Source organism: Myotis davidii, unplaced genomic scaffold, assembly GCF_000327345.1.
Source record: "Myotis davidii unplaced genomic scaffold, ASM32734v1 scaffold842, whole genome shotgun sequence".
NCBI classification, from domain to species: domain Eukaryota; kingdom Metazoa; phylum Chordata; class Mammalia; order Chiroptera; family Vespertilionidae; genus Myotis; species Myotis davidii.
In genome coordinates, this window is record NW_006293540.1 from 565,748 (window position 1) to 571,580 (window position 5,833).

The window sequence follows — 5,833 nt, forward strand, 5'->3', positions numbered from 1 at the left end:
CAGGCAGGCAGGCAGGTGAGCAGTTAGGAGCCAGCGGTCCAGGATTATGAGAGGGATGTCTGACTGCTGGTTTAGGCCCAATCCCCGGGATCGGGCCTTAACCAGCAGTTGGACATCCCCCAAGAGGTCCTGGATTGGAGAGGTTGCAGGCTGGCTGAGGGGACCCACCATGCACAAATTTTGTGCACCGGGCCTTTAATCTATAGATATAAAGAGCCAGGGTCCGTAACATCCGAAACAACCGGAGAAACGACTGAATACCAGGCTACGCCCTCAGCAGGCTCGGGTGGGCGGGGACGTGGCAGGAGGCAGCTGATAGATCTTTCTCTCTCCTTGATGTTTCTATCCCTCTTCCTTCCTCTCTGTAAAAAATCAATAAAATATATTTTTTTAAAAAATGGGCCTGAAGAGGCCTGGATGGAAGGGAGGGCAGAAAGAGGGTGGAGCTGCCCCCATTGGCTCCACCCCCTCCCAGCCAGGAAAGAGGAAGAGGGAGAGAGGGAGGCAGGGAGGCCTGGAGGACTGCTGAGAAAGACAGAGACGAAGAGAGACAGAGAGTGGAATGGAGAGATGGAAACAAAACAGACGGGGCCTGAAGAGGCCTGGATGGAAGGGAGGCCTGTGGGGGCCAGGGACTGAGATGTTCCACGGACCCCTCCCCAACTCACGTGTGGTGCTCAGGAGTGAGCAGGGGAGCCAAAGCCAAAAGAGAGACAGAGAGTGGGATGGAGAGATGGAAACAAAACAGACGGCCTGAAGAGGCCTGGATGGAAGGGAGGCCTGTGGGGGCCAGGGACTGAGATGTTCCACGGACCCCTCCCCAACTCACGTGTGGTGCTCAGGAGTGAGCAGGGGAGCCAAAGCCACAGCAGGGATGGAGGAGGGCGCCCTCCCCTCTGGAGACTCCCAGGATCTTCAGACTGCCTCCCAAAGGTGTCCCAAGTCCCTCTTCCTCTTCCGGCCGGCCGTGGTGGCAGTGAATCCTGGCACACCACAGCACCCGGGGCACCAGGAGAGAGAGTGCCCGGCACGCACACTCACAACCGCACAGGCACAGACACAGACACACGCAGTGCCCACAGCTCACAGCCTTTCTCCCTTTCTTTCCCTCACTCCCAGCTCCAGCTCTTGGAGTCTCTCTCAGAATGAGGCCTCAGGGCGGGCAGGGGTGGAGCTTCCCCCACCGGCCTTGGCCCCTCCCTGCTGCAGAAGAGGAAAAGGAAGAGGAAGAAAGGGAGGGAGGCAGGCAGGCAGGCAGTCAGGCCTGGATGGAAGGGAGGCCTGTGGGGGCCCGGAACCGAGATGCTTCACCGACCCCTCCCCAACTCACATGAGGTGCTCAGGAGTGAGCAGGGGAGCCAAAGCCACAGCAGGGATGGAGGAGGGCGCCCTCCCCTCTGGAGACTCCCAGGATCTCCAAACTGCCCTGCTCACTTCCTCTCACCCCTCCCAGGGCCTCTGCTCTGGATGGGGCCTTTGGAATCCAGGGCTCTGGGGTTTTATAACAGAGCTGGGGTGCGGAAGGGTAAATAGCACCAAAGATGGCTGATATAGCACCCACCTCTGCCTCAGCTTGACCACTTAGTTCAGCCTCAGAACACGGCACTCAGAGGGGATCCCTACTTCTCCTGCAATGGCTCTAGGGCCTCAGCCCCAGTGCCAACTCCTCTCCCCCTTGGCCCTCCCCACAGCTGGTGTTTGCTGCAGCTCCGTGTGCCTTACTTAACCACCCCTTCCTTCCTGTTCCTACAAAGGAAGCTGCATCTTTGTATGTTATACTCATATAAACCGTAACGTTTTGGAAAAAAAAAACAAAAACGATGACCAAGACAATGCCACAGTCAACGTTCAAAGTCCAGCTCAGGAGAACGGAGAGAAGGGAGAATTCCATGAGTTGGCTGATGCCAAGATATTTCTGAGTGATTGCCTGGCGTGTGACAGTTGTGTGGCTGCAAAGGAAGGAGTCCAAGTTTCTCAGCTGTGGTAAGGAGCAGCGAGCAGGCAGGCAGTAAGGAGCGAGGGGTTCCAGACTGTGAGAGGGATTTCCAACTGTCGGCTTAGGCCCATTCCCCAAGGGAATGGACATAAGGACATCCCCTGAGGGGTCCTGGACTGCAAGAGGGTGCAGCCTGGGCTGAGGGACACCCCTCACCCCCATGCACGAATTTTGTGCACCGGGCCTCTAATTATTTCATAAAGGACTTTGCATTCATTTCCTCGCATTTGCTCCAAACAACCTTGTGAGGTGAGTGCATGTATGTCTCTTGCCTTTGACAGCCCAGGGAAGCACAGTGCGCGCAGGCGGAGGACTTACTCGGGTCTCACACTGTGGGCGCGGTATGTGGACGCCGGGGACCCTCCCTTCACTTGGTCTGCCTTTTGCTTCTGCGCTGGGTCCCCACACGTAAAGGCGCGTCTCTCTACTTTGGAGTTTCAGGCAGATGGGATGAGGCGGCCTTGAGCCAGGTTTCCAGAGTCCAGGCCACACTGACCGCCGTCTGCTGCTCCGTGTGGACAGAGGACAAAAGGCTTGATAAATGAGTAACCGCTTACCACCAGGCAGGAGGAGGCACAGAACTATTTGGGTTTCTCCTCCCAATTAAACCTATGATGGTCCACAGCTCTGAGGAAAGCGTGTATTTACTTGGCACCGGACCTGGTCCAGGCACGGCCCTACCGCCCTTGCTTTCTTTTCAGTCGTTGTGATATTTACAAAGCAGGGCATGACCCTAAAAACAAATACACCAGCCCATCTCACACACCAGCACTTCTCAGACTTCATGTGTCCCCAAGTCCTGGGGACCCATCTGATTGCCGATTTGGGCTCCGTAGGTCTTGGAAAAGGCCCGACCGTCTGAGTTCTAGCCACACTCCCAGGAGGCGCTGCCGCGCGGCCACCGCTACCTGCCAGTGCCCGGTCCAACTTGAGTAGCTCGTGGCAAGGAACCCTCATCCAGGTCCCGGTGGCTCTTGAGTTCCAGGCAAGGCTTTTGACTGTGGCTCCTGGCCCGCTGACTTGACGTCTGGCGGTTTCCAGCCCTGGCCTCTGTTTTCATCCCCGGATGACCCCCGGTCGACAAACACAAAGGGCCACGGCCACGTGTTGAATGGGCACAGTTTCGGTTTTGCGAGATGAAGCAAGCCCTGGAGTGGATGGCGGTGATGGCTGCTCAGTGCTGCAGATGGACTTTAAACGGTCCATGTGGTGTTATGTACATTTCACCACACATTTTAAACAGAGAAAGGGGATTGCATTTATCCAGTTTCAAAAAAAAATCATAAGCGCCACACACGGGTAGGTTGTGTTCATTCAGCTGCCCCCAACTCGGTTCCTCTTTTCTTAAAATATTCTTTTGATCCACCTTCTGGACCAACAGAGGGGCCAACCCTAAAGCCTCAGACTTGCCCATGGGCTCCAGAGCCTCGCTGGGCTGGCCTCGCTGGGCAGGCCTCACTGCACGGGCTGTGTTCGCCACAGAAGCTCTCCCACCATTGGAGAATTCAGATACCAAACTGTGACTGCACCCAGATAAGGGTGATAGATTTTATAAATAACACATTTTTTAAACGGAATGTAGGCAAAGAGGTTTGCTGAGGTTTCTGCAGGCCACGGCTGTAAGGAGGAACCTGGCCCCTGGGGGGCGGCAGCAACATTCAGGGGGTGGAGGGCGTCCAATGGGCAGATGCCACCTTCAGGGAAAGCCTGGGCTGGACTTTGCCCAGGGAGTGCCCCTGGTGCCCACCGGAGACTGCCGCTGGGGTGCTGTGGAACTCACTGGAGGCGATACCCACTGGTATTCCACCCCATGGCTGCTGAGCAGGGGTAGGAGCAGGAAAGTTCATACCAGAGCCTCCTCCCCCTGCAGTGCGCCCTCTACTGGCAAAGCTCAACATGGAGCCAGGCCCAAAGGAAAAAGGTCAAGAGAGTCCAGCTCCGAGGTCACAGCCGTGCACTCAAGGTCAAGCACTCAGGGTGGATTTGAAGCTGAGGTGCAGCGAATGGAGACCTGGCACAGGGACAGAGCCTTCGTGGTTGTGAGTCTGGGAGTTCTTTTACTCTTCTTGAACTCTTCTCTGTGTTTGAAATGATTCCTAAGTTTAAAAAGTTAACTGAAACTGGACAAAATAAGACCTTAGGGAGGATGATTTTTTTCTCTTTTTTCACTTTAAAAATTGCACTGGACTCTAAAAGAGAATTTGATTCTGGATTTTGATGCTTTTGGGCTTTAAAAGAGTTTGATTTCTTTGAGCTTTTAACTCACGAGGGCAGCACAATTTGATTTCGGACTAATTCCCTTCAACTTTAATTTGCAAGGAAATCGAATCTTAATATTTCTCCCTGGGAAGTTTGCCATGGGAGGCAGTTTATATGCAACATGGCCTCTTCCTGTTGGCCTTTTAGTATTGGACTATCTTTATGCTAAATCTTGATCTCACTGCAAAGTCTCTGAGGAGATATTGGCTGTGGCTTAATAGCAGCTGGGATGGGGAATGGGAGAAGACAGGCCTTGGGGTTCATTAATGTACTGATCTGGCCCATTCTGAAACCTTTTGGTGGCAAATTTTTGCTGCCCAGCAGCAGACCCAGGACACAGAAGTGACTGGCACTGACCAGCGATTGGGTCAAGCTGAGAGCAGGGCTGTTCTGCTAGAGCAGTGGTTCTCAACCTTCCTAATGCCGCGACCCTTTAATACAGTTCCTCATGTTGTGGTGACCCCCAATTTCATTGTTACAAATTGAACATAATTAAAGCATAGCGATTAGTCACAAAAACAATATGTAATCATATATGTGTTTTCCGATGGTCTTAGGTGACCCCTGTGAAAGGGTCGTTCAACTCCCAAAGGGGTAGCGACCCACAGGTTGAGAACCGCTGTGATAGATGGTTGATTGCCCCCTGCTGACACGGACTTAAAGGTCAATGCATTATTGAAGGAAGGCTAGGAAGCACTAGAAGGGCCACTCACTTCCTACTCCTGTCTCCATGTGGAGGGATTTCGTCCAAGCACACGCCTGGCCTCTCTCCGTGCTCTTGCTGACCAACTCCAGGGGAGCATGGGCAGCTTTCATGGTGGGCAAGTTGGCCGGAAGGAACTGACATTGACTTGGATCCGCTGGTCTTCTGAGAGCACTCAGGGTGCTGTGCTCCCACGCTGTGCGGGGCTGGCCTGACATCGTCCTGTATTGCATGTGGCAGGGGGCGAGGGCCGTCTGGTTCAGGAGTGAAGTATTAGCAGCCAACTTGGTCAACTAAAAGCCGCTTCCCTCCGCAACTTCAATCAAGTGGGTACTTTTCCCTCCACCTGCCCGCCTCCTGGTCCACTTCATCATTGGATCTAAGCTTGGATGGGAGAAAAGGAGGTGCTATTTAATAGCCCCATGAACCCCAACTTGTTCAAATTACCTTCATTTTTGAAATTGGATTGTCTACATTAGTGCTGTCCAATACAACTATAATGCAAGCCACGTATGTAAGTGAACATTTTCTATAGTCACATTATATTGTATTTAAAGCAGTATGTGATCAATTAAAATTATTAACATGATCAATTAGATACTTTATATATTTTCCCTTCCTAAGTCTTTAAAGTCTAGTGTGTATTTCACACTTATAGCACACCTTAGCTTGGACTTGCCACATTTCCAAGGCTCCACAGCCACACGATTAGTGGCTGCCATATTGAGCAGTACTGGTTTGCATGAGCTTGTCTATCAGAGAAAGGAAGGCCAGTTTTGCACTGTGATTTTGTGTAGCTGCATTGTGACCATGAATTAAGAATACCTCTCCTGAACAGACTGTCAAACTTCAGAGAAAAGGCGGGGGAGGGTGGG

General features: G+C 52.8%; 1 protein-coding gene across 2 annotated transcripts in view; it reads right to left on the minus strand.

The window, feature by feature from the left end:
- Positions 1 to 1,092, minus strand: part of APOL5 (apolipoprotein L5) — an 18,977-nt gene extending 17,885 nt beyond the window's left edge. Inside the window, exon 1 of one of the 2 annotated variants that reach the window (XM_015566204.1) lies at positions 830 to 1,092. The gene's annotated coding sequence lies outside the window, so the exon portion shown is untranslated. Of the gene's footprint in view, positions 1 to 668; positions 699 to 829 lie in introns of those variants that run through there. The other variant, XM_015566205.1, reaches the window with a different exon arrangement.
- Between the last annotated feature and the right edge of the window lie 4,741 nt (positions 1,093 to 5,833).